The 17,682-nt window shown below is 41.6% G+C and overlaps 1 protein-coding gene across 2 annotated transcripts in view; it reads left to right on the forward strand.

Moving 5' to 3' along the window:
* The window catches only part of CAMK1D (calcium/calmodulin dependent protein kinase ID), a 410,392-nt gene that overhangs the window by 136,351 nt on the left and 256,359 nt on the right, over nucleotides 1–17,682 (forward strand). The window lies entirely within an intron of this gene.

Consider the following 17,682-nt stretch of genomic DNA (forward strand, 5'->3'; position numbering starts at 1 on the left):
TCCTCTTTCTGCTGAGGAAGACTGGCCCTGGGCTAACATCCATGCCCATCTTCCTCCACTTTACATAGGACGCCGCCACAGCATGGCTTGACAAGCAGTGCGTCAGTGTGCACCTGGAATCTGAACTGGCGAACCCCAGGCCGCCGCAGTGGAGCGCGTGCACTTAACCGCTTGTGCCACCGGGCCGGCCCCCACCAATTCTTTAGCTTTCCCTTTATTCTTGAAGTTCTAAGTGTTCACTTAGTATCATTTTCTTTCAGACTGAAGAGCTTCCTTTAGCATTTATTTTAGGCCACGTCTTTTGGTGATGAATTCTCTCTCTCTTTTTTTTAACTTCACTGAGAATGTCTTTATTTGACCTTTATTACTAAATGGTATTTTACTGGATATAGCTTTCCTGCTGTCTTTCAGCTTCCATCATTTCTGATAAAAAATCTGTGTTCATTTTAATCGTGGTTTCCTCTATATCTGATGTGTTGATTTTCTTTGCTTTCAAAATTTTTCATTATCTTTGGTTTTCATCAATTTGATTATTATCTGTGTATTCTTTTCTTTGAATTTATTTCGTTTGGCATTTGATGAGCTTCTCGAATCTGTAAATTTATGTCTTTCACCATATTTTGTAAGTTTCAGTCTTCTTTCTTAAAACATTTTTTCTGCACCAATCTCTCTGTTTGCTTTTCAGAGTCCTCAAGAAGTTGGTTTTTGTATTCGGTGCAGAGATTTTACTTGTAATGAAAGGGAGAGAGAGACTTTTCTGGGCTTACTCGATCGTGGTCAGTTCAGCAAGTCGGCATCCTCCTTTTTAAAAATGAATAGTGGCATACTATTTGTTTGGCACTTGCTTTTTTTTTTACTTAAAAATCTATCTTGCAGATAATAATACTGCTATTAACAGTGACAGTAAAATAGCCGTCATTGAGTGCTTTAAGTACCAGGCACTGTTCTGAGCACTAAACATATATTAACCCATATAATCCTTGCAACAACCCTTTTAGGTAGACAGTATTATTTCCCATTTTACAGATGATGATAGCTCATTGGAGAAATTAAGTAACTCGCCCAAGGTCACATAGCTAGTAGGTGGAGGAGTGACCTAGGTTGTCTGGTTCAAAGGTCCATACACATAACTACAATTATATAATGACAATGATAATAATATCTAACACTTAACTATCATATACTAGCACATGCTAGCTAGAAAATTGGTATGGAGATAAATGTACAAATTACCTTCAGAATCACCTGCCTTTGTTAGCACATCAAAGTTATCATACTAAGGTAACAAGTATATTCATTCTGCACGTAGGAAATCTGAGAAAAGTTAAGTGACTTGCCAGAGAGGTGGCAATAGGATTCTTTAGTATAGACAAGAGATCTTTTCAATGACTGCTGCTGTCCACTCTGGGAGGTATAGTACATTTCTAGGCAGTGAATCTTGGAATAATAGAATCATAGGAGGTTACAGCTAGAAGAGACTCACAAGGTCTAATTTCACCTCCTGATTTTATAAATCACATGTCATGATGTATCAGAAAGCATCTTGTAAAAGGTAAAATGATATATGAATGTTAGTTATCGATAAGGACACAGTTCTAGAGAGCTGAAGTGATGAAATCTTCATCTTCATTATCCTCACCAAAGCTGCATTTGTAGGACACAAATGTCCCAGGCACCCTGCGGGACACATCTCAGATTTTTAAAATAACCTTGCAAAATAGATATTATAATCCCCATTTTTTTTGTATAAGGAGACGAATGCTCAGAGATGATAGGTAACTTGTCCAACCAAGGTGACACATTTGGGTCTAGATCATTCACACTTGCTTACTGAGTACTTCTTACCTTCTTTCTGAGTATTTATTATCTTCTTACCTGAGTACTTCTTACTTCTTACCTTACATATGCCATATCCTAATCATGTGTCATTACCATGTAATATGTTGTCCCAATTGGGGGAATTTTCTGAGTTGAAGGGAGGCCCTAGTAGTAATTATACTGGGACTGTCCTGGGTAAACTGGGGCAAAGGGTCACCTTACCTATGAGCCTTTATTTCCAGATTGCATAATTTATATTTGCCATAGTTTGTTTGATATAGATGGTATAAAATGCTGTAGATGGCCAGTGTTCATGAATGTTTGTTAATAAATCTGTTGGTCTTTTTTCTAAGGCCATTAGAGGTGAGCCACACAGAGCTGGGTATTCTTTTATGCAGTGGACAGAGGTCACTTACAAATTTTGCTCAATGTTGCTGAGCAAGAAAGGCTGTCCTTTAAGCCAATATGGTTTGAAAATATGAGTGCTATGAAAAATCATGAAGAAAATTCTTAAGCCAGTGTATATTTTAAAGATTCTTCTCCAGGGCTAGGTACTCATGAGCCTTTCAGGTTGAATATGATTAAATATGGATGAGAATAGATGAGATATCTTTTTCCCTATATTACACTGAGATGAAGGAAGATCCGTTGTCATGTGCTTCATGGAATTAAGGCTTTGGAAATGGAAACAACTTAAATGTGAATTTTCTCTTACATACTCATCAAAAAGATATCTAGCCAACTGGTCATGATGTATCAAGCTGGATAATAGGCCTTAATATACACAAGCACATAATGCTTGTTGCTATTCTAAGGAAGAGAATTGTATCCCTATTCTGTGTTTGGGGAAACTGAGGCTCAGCGTGGTTAAGTTACTGCACAAACTTGCCCAGCTGATTGGTGCTGGCGTAGGGATTTAGATCAAGGTCTGGCTGGCTCCAGAGGCCGTGTGCTCCTAAGCACTTCTCCGTAATGAACTGGGAAACTGTTGGCATCAGCACGAGGAACGTGGCTAAGCTGCTCTGTTCAAGCAGTGAATGGGAAGTCTTAGGCAGGCGAAACTTCCTGGTGAACATGAATATCTTATTTGGGGGAAGTGCTGGACTGAATTATCATCCCAGTGTTGTAAATGCCTAGACCTTGGGCCAGTCACCCTACCTTTCTTGGCTTTAGTTTCCTTTCCTGAGAAATGGGGAGATTGAACTTTATGATCTCTGTGGCTCATCCAGGTCTAACAGCCTGTGATCTAAAATTGATTGGAGGCCCCATTCAGCATCGTAGATGTTCTGGTGGGTAAATACAACTCACTAATTGGCATGCTTATAGGTTAGGCTTGCACAACTTAATAAATGGAGAAGTGTGAGAGTCCTGGTGTAATATTTACAAGACCCGGAGATTTTATAGGGGTTCTTGGGGGAGGCAGTGGTTCTCATGTGCTGTTTGCCAAGAACCATTTTTGTGTATTACTTTGTGGACCCCTTCCACCTTTCTGCATTGCAGTTCCAAGCTTTCTCCCTCCTCTTCTGTCATTAGTCTGGAGAACGTGGTGATCAGAAGCCTGAGATTGTCCAGGATAAAATAAGTAGAGCACAGGTTTTTAAAGGACCCTAAATGTGGGGCTTCCCCTGTGGCAAATAAAACAGGAGGTACAAGCTACATGAAGTTTAGATTAACATCAGTATTCTTGCTTTGGACATTAGTGGCGAGACCATCACAATTTGATGATGAATTGCTGATACTTGGTTTTTTTTCATAAGTATGGAGTGTGGATTAAGGACCCAGTCAGGCAAAAAGCGAGGCTCTTCAGTGACCCGCTCAGGGTGCATTCATTCCCCTTTCAGCCTTGTGCTCAAAAGAGTTAACGGTTGCCGGGGGTGCATGGAAATTACCAACATCAGAAGGTTCCTCTTGTTCCGGCCCTTCCTCATCTGTATGCATCACATTTGCTTAAACATATTGTCTGCGGGCAAAGTCCAATTATTTGGAACCAAGTTACTAATGATAATCATAATGACTACAACGTCTACCATTATGAACTGCCATGGAGCAGTGGGGACAACAGGGAATTGTCAGAATTGAGAAAACAAAACAAAACTGAACACATTTTGCACAGAATCACATGGTGGGGCACTCTTTCAAGACTCATGTTCCATGTTGAAGTGATAAATTATAGGATGCAAAGTAATTATAACTGAGAAACGAGACTTAAAATTGCTGCCACCTGACATTACTTCTCTCTCTCTTTGTTTCCTAGCAATAACATTTTCAGAATGTTCTATCTGGGTCGGTCACAAGCTGAAAAATGACTTTTGCTGGCTTTCCTCATGGAGTGGTTGATGTGGCAAATAACTGCTAAATGATGAGTTTGGGTATAGTTATGGAGGCCAGGGAATTGATGATAAAGGCAAAGGAGAGTTGCTGTCTCTAATTACAGAGATTTATAATCTAAGAATCAGGGAGCTCTCTCATGGTTCACTTCTAACAGGTCCCTAATCCAGCTCTTCCCAATAAAAAATATTCCAAACACCACACAGTGGAGAGCTTTGGCCAGGCTAGCCGGTCATTACCACTTGACAACAGTTTCCCTGGGTAGGTTATTGAGCAATTAAATCATTCCTAGAATAGAAAAGTCTTAATTTTTTTCCATTCATAATTGGGTTTCTTTTTCTTAATTTGATAGTGCACCTGCCCTTTTTCTTCTTTGTTGTTTAGGCTTTGAAAAAACATATGTTGTCTGAATTCATTCATTTAACAGATATATATTGATCACTTGGCCAAAAGAGTCATGTTTAATTCTTTTCATTTTATTTGCAAGGCTGACAGATATCTGAATGCATCACTGTTTATTGGCGGTGGTTGGTGTTTCTCTGCTCTGAACCATCTCCCTCTTGCATTGTTTGCCTGGTTGTGAGATTATTTGAATGGAAGGAAGCATCTCATGTATCACTCTGGGTACCATCTCGTCGTCATTCTTCTGTGATGTGATGCAATATTCCTTCAGAGAGTGACTAGTGATCAGTTTATCCTTTTAAAGCCTGATTTTCATGCCATAAACTTCCAGTTGTTTTTACTATTCAATCATACTGTACTTTATTGTGCTGAACTTTTTAGATAAAGTTTTCCATACTTCTTCAGTCTTCAATGCCATTATTTTAATGACTCTGTATTATCCTCATGATCTACCCTTCCTCTCACTACTCTTCAGTATGACACAGACAGTCCACTCTAATTGGGTAGTTTAATGGCTATTTTATTAGTAGAGAAGTGCATTTGGCAGATGGTAACAGAGTTCCTATAACTAACACAGCGTGAACAGATTGTGGATTTATTATCTCATGTAAAATAATTAAAAAATAGGGAATCCAGGGCCAGCCCGGTGGCGTAGTAGTTAAGTTTGCACACTCTGCTTCAGTGGCCCTGGGTTCGCGGGTTCAGATTCCGGGCACAGACCTACGCACTACTCATCAAGCCATGCTGTGGCGGCATCTCACATACAAAGCAGAGGAAGATGGGCACAGATGTTAGCTCAGGGCCACTCTTTCTCAGCCAAAAAAAAAAAAAAGGGAATCCAGGGCTAGTGTGGTGGCACTATGAAGACACAAGGAACCTAGGTTCTTTTTATTTTTCTGTTCCATCACCATGAGCAAGAACTTCTATCCTCAAGGTCAGGGTCACAAGCTGATTCCTGGAGATCCAGCCATCATGTCCTTATTCTAGAAGAAAAGGAAGGGCAAGGTTAAAAGAACATGCCTCACAGCCAGATCCACCCCTTTTGAAGAGCTCTTCTGAAACCTCACATGATGGATTTGGCTTAAATCTCACTGGCCCTCTCTAGCTGAAAGGGAAGTTGGGAATTGTAATTTTGCAGCTTGGTGTATCAGAGTAATGTTAGCTGTTGTAACAAAGAAATCTCCAAATTTTAGTGGCTTAACACAATGGCCTCTATTTTTCTCTCATCAGAGTCTAATACAGATGTCTGTGGTTGGCAGTAGGTCTTCTACATGAGGACTGAGAGACCTGGGCTCCTTGCGTATGTTGGAACTGCCCTCCTCTAGGACTGCAGAGTCCTCTGCATTGAGTAGGCAGGTGGCGAACAGTAATGGAGAGTCATGTGTGGGAGGTGTTTCTGGAACACCTAGAAGGGGACCACACCATCTGCTTATGCTCCATCGACTAGAGCTTGGTCACATACCCACATGTACCTGTAAGCCAGGGAACTAGAGGCCAGCTCTGTGTCCGGGACGCAAAGGAAACGGGTTTGGTGAACAGCTAGCCACGGGGCACGTTGCTGCCCCACTGACGTCAGGATTCTGCTCCTGGGAAAGACGGGAAGACACACTGAGACGCACGAAATGAGTAACAGTCTTGGCCGCAGCCTGATGTGAGCTCCTGCTCATTTTCCCATGAGGACTCTTCCTGTTCCGAGTCACCCGGGTTGGCCTTGTCCCTGCCAAGTCTGTCTGGTGACACCAGCCCTTGCTGTTTTCTCCGTTCCCCTTCTTGTCCGTACCACAAATTTAGCTCTTAATTCTATGATGACTTGTTTTTATTTGTTCAGTGCTTCCTGGGTCTTGTCTTTTTTTCTCTAAACACATGAAAGCAGGGACTTTATTCTCTTCTTCAGTCATTGTTAGTGGTTAACTGTGCCCCAGTAAGTGGTGTTTCCTCCTCATGAGAATGGCCAAGAAGTCCTCTGTGAAACCAGTTTAAGGAAATAATGAGACCAGGACTTAAATAGTTAAAGTTAAAACTTTCTGGCCAACATCCAGAGGTCATTCTGAGGACCGCCGGGCCTCTTGAATCATGTTCTAACACTGTTGGTTGTGTTCTGAACCTGGACAAGGCCCCCCCCCCCGTTCTCTGGGTCGAAGTTTATTCTAGAAAATTCCCACTCCTAAAAGGTTACTCAAATGCTCCTGCTTTTGCAAAGGTTCAGGGCTCAGTTTTGGCCAGGCCAATTTTGTTCTCTTTCTTCTGAATTCTTGTCATGTTTTGTGAATGTTTTTGTTTTAGGGCCTATCGCCTCATCAAAATAATTAATATTTACTGATTCCACTAAGGAGTGAGTGTATAATTTCCCTCTTTTCATTTAATCCTCACAACCCCGTGAGGTATGTGGTGTCACTATCACCTTTGTACTGAGGAGAAAATGGGCTCATAGAGGTTGAGCAACGTGACCCCGATACTATTGAGAAAGTTGGGCCTGTTAATTATCATGCTGGGATGGTATACATAAACCGCAACTGTTGTAAGGGAACTGGGACCCAGAGTCTCCTTCCTTATATGCTCCCAACTCTGCAGTTTCCTGGAGGCATCATTGTCTGTTATGCCTTTGGTTAAGTTTTCTTTAAAAAATCATGAAATATTTCCAATTTACTAAAAGGTTCAGAAAAATAAATGAACAGACTCCCGTGTACTCACCAACCAAATTGAGCAAATGTTAATTAACATTTTGCCATATTTGCTTCAGATTTCTCCAAAAAAACATGTTATGCATGTAGGATATAGTACACATCCCATTCCCTTTCCCTCCGCAGAGTCAACCTGTACCTGAAGCTGGTGTGCATTCTTATTGTGTGTCTTTATATTTTTATACATATGTATATACTACATGTCCTAACAATGTAGGGCTTAGTACTATTGGTGTGTGTGTGTGTGTTTATTTTGTAGAGTGACATACATGGAATTAGCACTGGGGGTATCTTTTAGTAACCTGCTTTTTCTTACCCATTATTATGTTTCTGAGATTTATCCTCGTTCATACATGTGGATCTTGTCATTCAATTTAACTGCTACAGAATATTCCATTGAATGACTATGTCATTGCTTACTTTTCTCATCTGGGGTATTTGTCTCTCTCTAGATAAACTGGAATATTACATCCTTCTAGGTAAATATATGTAGCTCTAACATTCTTTTCAATAGCCATATAATAGTCCATGGTATGGATATGCCATTTCAGTACCACTGGAATTCTTGTTGTTTTCATTATTTTCCATTTCTTATAGTGTTGCAATAAGCGTCTTTATACATACATCCTTATATAATGCATTTATTTCTATAGGATAGATATCCTAAAATGAAATTTTTTTTTCCTTTTTTTTCTGGGGAAGATTCGCCCTGAGCTAACATCTATGCCAGTCTTCCTTTATTTTGTATGTGGGTTGCCACCACAGCTTGGCTGACTAGTGGTGTAGGTCCATGCCTGGGATCTGAACCTGTGAACCCCGGGCCACTGAAGTGGAGCATGCCGAACTTAACCACCAGGCCATGGGGCTGGCCCCCTAAAATGAAATTTAACAGGTATAACCAGATTAGTTTCCAAAAATGTTGTGGCAATTTATAGGCAGCAATTTTCCCGCATAAATTGACCTTTTCCCAACCTGCTGAGAGGAAAGCTGTCCTGTTGAGGTTTTTTTTTAGCATTTTCTGGACTGCTGGTAAGATTGAGCATCAGTTCATGTGTTCATTGGCCACTCGGTGAACTGCATGTTTGTATCCTTGCCCACATCAATTTGCAGGAGCGTAGCATCTCCGTTGGGCATGGTTTCTGTGAGCAGTGCCCCCTGGAGTGGTGCGCGTGGCAGCTTTAGTGGGAAGCCCTGGGTGTCATGGGGATACTAACTCTTTGTCTTATGGATTGCAATCCTTCCCCTGCCCCTACCAAGCCTGTCATTTAAAAATTTTTTTTCTTACAGTGTTTTTACTATGCCTCAATTTTTCATTTTAAGACTTGAATATTTCTTCTTTTCCAATATGATTTTTGAGTTTTGTATCTTGCTTAAGAAGGCCAACTTATGCATACCTTCTAATTCTTTTCTCCTAAAATATTTCCAACATTCTATAGTATTTTTTACTTGGAAATTTAAGCGACATCTTTAAAGAATCCAGATTTCTTGATATGTAATTACAGCATGGCTAAGGCATCGGAGCTCATTTACTAAATATCATTTGCTTGGATGCTGTATCAAATACACTGCTGAAGAGTGGTGACATGACATGTGTTCTCATCTTTTCCTTTTTAAAGTGTACACTTTGATCTTTTCTGTTCAAATCCTATGAAGCTCATGAAGAGAGAAGGCACTGCCAGCCAGTGGCTGCACACACTTGGAGGGGAGACCTGGGTTGGGATTGTTACTTAAAATCCAAGTAAAGAAACAAGACCATTATAATTGTCCCTGATATTTACCCTTGGGAAAGATGCCAGGACTGAAGCATCCTGGAGACTGACAGATAGTCTCTTTAGTTCTACAATCCTGTCATTTATGAGGGTCGAGACATCGTGATTTGTTCCTGGAAGAGGAAAAAAAAAAAGGCAGCAGTGACTAGAGAAAGGGAGTTCATTTTGCTGCTGCTTGTAGGGTAGATCTGATTTAATGGTGAAAACAATATGTGGGTCCAGTTTCTATTTTTAAGCATGCTTTTCAGAAGCATTCAAGTATGTGGCCGATGGAAAAAAATGTTAAATCATTTCAGTGTTACGTTGTGTGTGTGCGTGGTTTAGATAAATTTCCATAACCTTCTTTTGTTGATATATGAAATGGCTTGTGCCATTATGAGGATGAAGTGCCAGTTCCAGGAAGGGCCTGAGGGAGGTGCAGACCAGTTGCTAGGCAGGCGTCTGGCAGATTAGCGATTAGATGTAGAATAGCATTATTATTCTCCATGCGGCCAGCGCTGTGCAGAAGACACGCGTGCAGACAGAGCGTAGGAAATGGAGCTGTCTCAGGGCTAGGGTTCCAGCCTGTCCTCGCGGTGGGGTCTGAGAGCAGGCCTGAAGTTCACCTTTGCAGCTCTTACCTGAGGCAGATGGTGGAGCATCATGTCCATCTTGCAGGTGGCAAAACTGAGGCCAAAAGAGAGTAAGTCTAAGCAGCTTCATGGGGTCATTCAGGCAAGAAATGAAGGGCCTTCTCCCAGCTTTATGAGGACCTTGGACTAAATCACTATCAATTCTACTTTTCAGGGGGCATGAGAATGATTTGTTAATTTAGCTAGAATGATGGCATTTTGCAAGCCAGTGCTCTGCTTGATTCTTTGGGCTTTTTAAGCTCTTACACAGAAGAAAAATGTGTCCTACAACCAGTGGATTGGCACATCTCTCAGAAAACGAAAACAAAAACAAAACCCCGCCAAACCCTTGCCATGGCCAGGGGCCCTAAAGCCCTGTCTGGTTTTCCTGGACCCTCTATCTCCTCCCTCCTTTGCACAGCTCAGGCACCCTGGCCGCTGGCTCTTCTTTAATAAAGGCCCTCGCCAATCCAGGGCCTTTCCTTTGTGGTTCCCTCCGCCTGGAAAAGTCTTATAGATATGCTCATGGCTCTCTTCCTGCTTCCATTCAATTCTCAGCCGAGAGGCCTGCTCTGGCTACCCCATCTGTATATCAAAGTGCATGCCATTTTTTTCCCCTGCCCTATCTTTGTTTCTAGCTCTTAAACATCTGACATATATATTTGTTTATAGTCTGCCTCCCTTCTGTCTGGCATGAGAGCTTCCTAGGGCAGGAAGCTTGTTCCATTCATCTCTGGAGCCGCAGGGCCGGGCAGCTACACGTTTGCTGACTAAGCACCTGAGTTCTTTCCCCTTCGCCAGCTCACGGATCTGTGACATGCTCACCGAGGCAGCAGCAGGGCTAGAGGACATTTGCCACTGTCCCTCACCACCTCCAGGAGGGAGCGCAGAGTGAATGTGCCACGGAAGGCGGTCAGCAACAGGTCGCAGTTCAGGTTTCTTCGAAAGTGAAGTTCGTCTTCACAGGGCCAGAGCTAACTATGGTTAAACTCTCTGGGTCATCTCCAGTGTCGTTCGGGACTTACTGCTGAGCAGGGGCTCGTGTGACATGCTCCCAGAAATATATGCTCGGGTTTCAGAGGGATGCCCGTAGGTATGGCGCTTAACCCAAAGAAGTGGCTCTAGCACCTTAATGGGCCAATTATGAGAGATGTTTTGGGGCAGGCGAGCTGTTTGGAACCCATCAAATCACCCTGCCCCAGGGAATCTCATTGTTTTGGGGGTTGACCCTGTTTTCCTTCCATAAATCGCAGAGCAGCCTGACTGTGGATAGTGAGTGTCAAGGAAGGAGAAGCATGGAGTTCCTAATGGCTGTATTCTGCTCTGCATGGGGAGAGAAACAGGTGTGCTGCTCTGCCAGCAACGCGTTTCTCTGCCCTAATGGGACAGCCAAGCAGAGTGGCCGGTGCCTCTGCAGGGAGCAGAGCATTCAGGTCACCTTTCCTGTCATTTGAGACCGGCCAGGGCTGGTAGAGGCGGAGTAGCCCCTACATTCCTGTCCATCGTCTCTGTGATGGGTCTGCACTTCCATGGCCAAGAAACTGAGAAAAGCCCAGTGAACAGTATCCCCCTGCTCCTGGACCTCATTTCCGTGCAGCACTATCTCAGGGGATGAGCTGTTGCTTTTGTGGGTAGCCACTAGGCAGACTTATTCTCATTTTCAGCCGGAAATCATGTCGTAATCAGCACCTCACATCAAATTGATTAGTAGTTGTGTGTGCGTGGCGGAATGTGGTGCCACATGAGTGGCAATTAGTACACCAAGGCACTAATACCTATGGACGTAGGCACTTTTCTTTCAGCTGAGACCATGTTAACATGGTTATGCTGTAGGAAATGGGAGAACTTGTCAATTGCACTTGAAGACTAAGTTGTTCTGTGAATCAGGACATGAATAATGAGATGTGTGGGCGGTTTAGAAAGAGAAGAGATTAGCAGGTGGGACAACATAACGGTCAATCTTAAGTCTACAGAGTTTTTATATTTTTGAAAAGAATGAAAATTACTGTGTAGAATTTTAAGATATAAAGGCAATAAGGAGGGGGCCTATTTTTAAAACACTGAGGAACGGCTTAGGAACACTAACGGAAAGTCCAAATTAAAAATTCTTCCATTCTCCTTTAATGAAGAGTGTGGGTTCCTGGAAGTAGGAGGGAAGGAACCTTCTGCCTTCAGCTGTTGGGATTGATATGGACAAACAGTGCCAGAGACCTAGAAGGAAGCTGAAGTTATCAGGGTTCCATTTGCGGGCTCTCTGGTTGATAAAGTTTCAGGGAATTTACCCGTCTTGGCCCAGATTGCTGTTGACACAATGTGGGTGAGAATTTGGATGATTTTTTGGGGGGGAAATACAGTGAAGAAAAACCTCTGCACCTCACCCACTCTTCTTACTCTCCCTGGATTATGAAATTAACTACACCTGGAGAGGAGGCATGGTTTAAAAATGAAAAAGCATGACTTTGCCATCAAAGCAGGGTTAGAATGTTAGTTTATTACCTTATTAGCAAAATTTTTAACCTCTTTGAACTTCAGTTTTCTCAGCTGTAAAGTGGGCATAATGTTATCATGCAGGATTATTGGTAGAATTAGAAAAAGGTTGGCAAATAGTTTTTAAAAGAAGCTTCTAATAAGGCTTTAATAAGCAGTATTGATGGTGATGCTGATGATGGTGATGATGGTGGTGGTGGTGGTGATGATGATGATGGTGGTGGTGATGCTGATGATGGTGGTGGTGGTGATTATCTAGATTAGGGAAGCTTTCTTCTTTGCAGAATAACCTGTCTTCCTAGGGAAGGGAATTGTTCTCCGTGTTGCAACTCTATACATACAAGGAAGCACAGAGTAACTTGCATCTTTACCAAGTTCTGTTTACAACCTTGTATATGGAACTGTCTAGAATGCAGCTCAGTGATGAAAAGATGTGTAGGGCATTTCATCTGGTTAGCGTAGGGAGATTCAGCCAGTTACGGAGTAATTACTAAAGTCAAAAGGAAGAGAAGGGAATTTTCAAGGTGAAAATATAAAAAGTATCTTTTATATCACTCAATAGCATAAGTAGGAAAAACGTTTGTCATAAATGAATTTCCTGCATGACAAACCATATCACTTTCTCAGGGAGGACATTTATCCGTTTCTGTTCAAAATGATGGAAAAGAACACAAAGAATTACCTATGACACATTTGATTGGATTGAGAATATTCATCAGCTCTGTTCACTTCCTTTCTTTGTTCAAAACCCCATGCCTTGTTGCTGCCTGCTGCGCTAAGTGATACCGTTCCATCTGATATTTACAATGTCTGCAGTGTGACAGCCAGCTACCTTTCCAGTGGCAGCCTTCCATCAACTCCTCACACCTGGGTTTGAACCCCGGCACCTCCAGGCACTGGCTTTGAGATTTGGACAAAACACTGAACCTTGATCAAGTCAGTTTCCTCATCTGTAAAATAGGGATAAATACTAATAACATAGATTTGTAGTTGTATGAGTTTCCTATCACTGCTGTAACAAATTACCACAAATTTGATGGATTAAGACAACACAAATTTATTATCTTATAGTTCCGGTCAGAAGTCTGGAAGTGGGTCTTACAGGGCTAAAATCAAGATGTTGGCAGGGCTGTGTTCCTTTTGGAGGGTCTTGGGGAGAACCTGTTCTTTGCTTTGTCAAGCTTCCGGAGGCCGCCTGTATTGCTTAGCTCACGGCCCGCTTCTGCAACCACATCACTCTGAACGCTGCTTATGGTGTGCCATCTCTTTCTCTGATTCTGACCCTCCTGGCTCCCTCTTATCAGGACCCATGTGATGACGTTGGGCCCCGCTGGATAATCCAGGATACTCTTCCCCATTCTGAGACTGTTAACCTAATCACAGCTGCAAAGTCCCTCTTGCCACGTAAACTAACCTTCACGGGTTCCAAGGATTAGGACGTGGACATCTTTACGGGGCCATTATCCTGTCCCCCACAAGATTCTACAGTGTTGTGAATATAAATGGTGTGTTTTGTAGTTTATACACACATGCACATGCACACATACGCTATGTTCTTAGCATTGTGCTCTGCGTGATAAACCATCGCTCTTCTCCCCTACTCCTCTCGTGCGTATCATCTGCCCTATGCAGACAGGGTCCTGGGTCTCGATCATGTTCTGCTTTTGTCAACTTGCCTTTCTTGACTTCTCTCCATCTTCCCTGATGTTTTTGTCTGTTGAAACCTACTCATCCTTCCACTTTAAGTTCCCACTTCTCCGTGAATGAGTTCCCTACTACTGTTTATGAATGATCTCTGTGAAGAAAAGTTTTTCTTCAAAAAGCCATGAATCTCTTCATTGGTGAAGGTGTCCAGGCTAATTGTGAACCAAGTTGAGAGCGCTGAATCACCAATTCATACCAGCCCTATTCAAACAGGTTATCCAGACAGCACAAAGGTGAACTGGCTGTATGGTGGGATTGTTATTGGCATTTCGTCAATAGGGTATAGCTAGTTGGTTAATCCAACTAGAACATCTAGTGAAAGGCTTTAATTACCCTGCTAATCATTTTGTATAGATGATTATTGATTATTCTCTCTCTCTTTTTCCAAAATTTTCTCTACTTCATTAAATAGCTTTTAGTGGAAAAACAGTACATATACATAGTAAAATGGGTAAAAAAATTAACTCTCCCAACTAGCGTCATTCTCAGGCTTCTGCTTGGAGCCAGCAATGTTATTTGCTTCTTGTCTGTCTTTCCAAGGATTGTGTGTGTGCATGTGTGTGTATGTATGCGTGCGGGTGTGTTTTATGCAGGTGGGAATGCAATAGACACATTGCTTTGTACCTTAATTTTTTTCATGTAACAATACATCTTGGGGATAATTCCATATTAGCACACGTAAATCTACTTAATTATTTTAAATGGCTGCATAGTACTCCACTGTATTTTTAGATTGTAATTTACTTGACCAGTCCCTTATGGGTGGATATTCAGGATATTTTCAATATTTTGCTATTTCAAACTTTTGTTGATTTTTTTTTTTACCGGATTCTTGATAGGCCTCCCATTTTATTAATGTAGGTAAAGTCAAATGTCCCTTTAGTGAAGTAATTATTATACCAATAAGGACTCTATTTTTTTTATGAGGGAACTTGAAAAACTAATTAAAAAGTGCATCGATGTGTGAATTTGGTTGGCATGGAGCTTAAAAGAATTTTCCTACAAGTTACCTGTTGATACATCTGCCCTGAACAAGAATTAAAATAAGCCTAGAATGGAGCCAGCCCGGTGGCGTAGTGGTTAAGTTTGCGTGCTCTGCTTCCGTGGCCTAGGGTTCATGGTTTGGATCCCTGGCGTGGGCCTATGCACTGCTTATCAAGCCGTGCTGCAACGGCGTCCCACATACAAAATGGAGGAAGATTGGCACAGGTGTTAGCTCAGGGCTAATCTTCCTCACCAAAAAAAATAAAAAATAAAATAAGCTCAGAAGAGTGTTTACAATAAGAGCCCTCCAGAGGGTTCCAGTGAGTGGGAATGGCCATGTGAGGGATGGCCAACTGGGATTAATGGTAAGTAGCCATCCCAGCTTGGGGGTTATGGTTTTGTCCACCATTTGACAACCATGTCCAGCAGCCCCTACTAAGGCTGTTATTTAGCATTAAGAGGACATTGGATCTTTGTAGCAGTCATGAGAGAAGGAGACTGGTTTCCCTGCTGTAAGGGATGGCAGTGAGAAATGGGAGGGTCCTTCTGAAGAGCCACCCGTGTAGGGAGAATCTTTGTCAAACAGAAGATCTATGAAGACCACGGCGAGAAGTACCACCTAGTGCACAGTTGAGGAAGAAAGCTGGAGAATATACTGGAAGCTCCAATTTCATCTAAGTCACTACCTCTATCATCCAAGTCCAATATGCCCATGCAACAAATGCATATATGGCCCACACGGACACTTTATGTGCTCTTCAGTGTTACTAGCCTTTCAGCTGTGGCTACAAGGAGACTTTGTAATTCCAGAAGAACTGAATCTTTCATCCTGCCACCACCTCCAAACACCAGGCTTCTATTAATGCTCCCTGTTCGCTGCTAAGAAAAAAATGACTGACTCACATGGGTTCCATATCAACCTTTCACAGGTGACTGGAGAGGAGTGGAGAAAAAATATGGGACCCTGTCAGAGAAGTGAAGGGGAAAAAGTTGTGTTATTAAATGAAGTATGTTCTTTAAAGGATGGTAATATGCCTTCATTTGGAATTTATTTGTCTTCTGCATTTGGATCAGTGAAGCAATTAACAGTAAAGATTCAGCACCACAGAAAAATCTTGAGAAACCAGAGATGTCACACGCAATGACTATGCTGGTGTTTTGATGCCTTCTCCTGTGACGAGCACTGTCACCACCCAATCCTGCTCCAGTGGTGTTAGAGGCAGGGCTGTACTCAGAATGAGAATTGATCTGCGCAAAAATCAGGCTAATCGTATGAATATTTAAGGACATCTCGTCATGGTTCTTGAAGCTTTTATGTCAGGTTGCTAGTTGTGGAGTTTACTAGTTGAAGAGGAAGTCAGGATTTTTTGAGTGGAAAAGAATGGCTGTTTTTCTCCCTATTCTGATGCATAACTTACTGAAGTTAAGGATAGGCCTCTAATTTGAACTGGTTGGTGAGGCACAGGTCCAAATTAATAAAAGCCTGAGTTACAGATTAGTTTTTTAAGAAATGGAATTTTAATACTTTAGCTCAAGCATTAACATAAGCTAACATATGGCTTACTGTGTAATTGCCAAGGAGAGGGTTTTAGAAGACATTCTTTAATGAAGGATGTTATAGCTAAATGGAATACCAATTTTTATGCACACATATTTGTTCTTGAAGCATATGAAAGCAAAACTTCACTTTTCTTAGCAGTTTTATTTTTCAAATTGGGCATGGCTTTCTTTAGGTCAGTGGACTGAATTAGCACTACAAAATGTCATCAGTGGTGTGTGAATTAGTGAAGATTTTAAACTGAAGATTCTACCAGAAAGAGTTAATGCCACTTCTAAAATTGCCTAATTTTTGCCTGGAGAGTTGCTTAGACATTGCAACTATGGGACTCCAGTACTGTTATTATCCGTTTGGATTCTCTGGGGTCAGTAAGACTGTTGCTAGGGTTAACAGACAGATTTTCCTATTTTAAGAATTGATTCTGCTCTGGAACAATAAGTCTAAAAGGCATCCGTCTATTTCTTTATTGTCTAAAGCCAAATATCACTGACTTCATTTTTCGCTGTTTAGGTTTTTTCCATTTTTTTTTCACCAGCCCTTAATATTGTCCCGGCCTAACACTGGGGAAAATAGTATGCTTAGTGGAAAAGAACATTTTAATTTATGTTCTGAGGCCTGCGGGTAACGTCTTTTGGCCCAATTGCACGGCACAGTAATGGTAATAGGCTTGAGGCGATGCTGTTAATAAAGTTAATAACAATCAATCTGATTTGTATGTAGAATAACTAAAAAGCACAGAAAGACAATGATCCAGTAATAGCTGGCTCTCAGCTAATAGGGCAGATCATTTCAGCACCATCTGATTATTTCTTGGTCTAATTTGGGATGGATATAATTTTACCAAGCGATTGCTTTAGTGTACTGTTGTTAATCAAAAAGACAGCTCTGGTATTCTGGTTGAAAATCTGAGGCGTCTTTTTAAGGTTTTGCCAGTTCAATTGGATGGACATTTGTGGAGCACCTAAAATGTGCAAGTCACAGTAGATTGTCAGAGGCTAAATGTTTGTCCATTTTGTGATTAAATTCCTCTTGTATGAGAAAACAATTTTTTAAAAAATTATGTACACTTAGAGCAGCCAACACATGCATTACTCGTCTTGGATACTATCTGATATTGTTCTTAATAACTTCTGGTTAAAGACCATTAGAAATCGAGACAGCAGAATCCATAGATTCTTGTTTTTGCTTTTTATGGTAATAACTGGTGGTGAGTAGGTGGGTTAGCCAGCATATCTCTGGGCGTGGCTTAGCTTTGAGTTCTGGTCCCAATATATAGCAGCAGATCTGAAGGTGAGGTACTCTGAATGGCTCTAGGAATTTTTTTTTAAATTATTTTATTG

The sequence above is a fragment of the Diceros bicornis genome, chromosome 36 (genome assembly GCF_020826845.1).
Source record: "Diceros bicornis minor isolate mBicDic1 chromosome 36, mDicBic1.mat.cur, whole genome shotgun sequence".
NCBI lineage: Eukaryota > Metazoa > Chordata > Mammalia > Perissodactyla > Rhinocerotidae > Diceros > Diceros bicornis.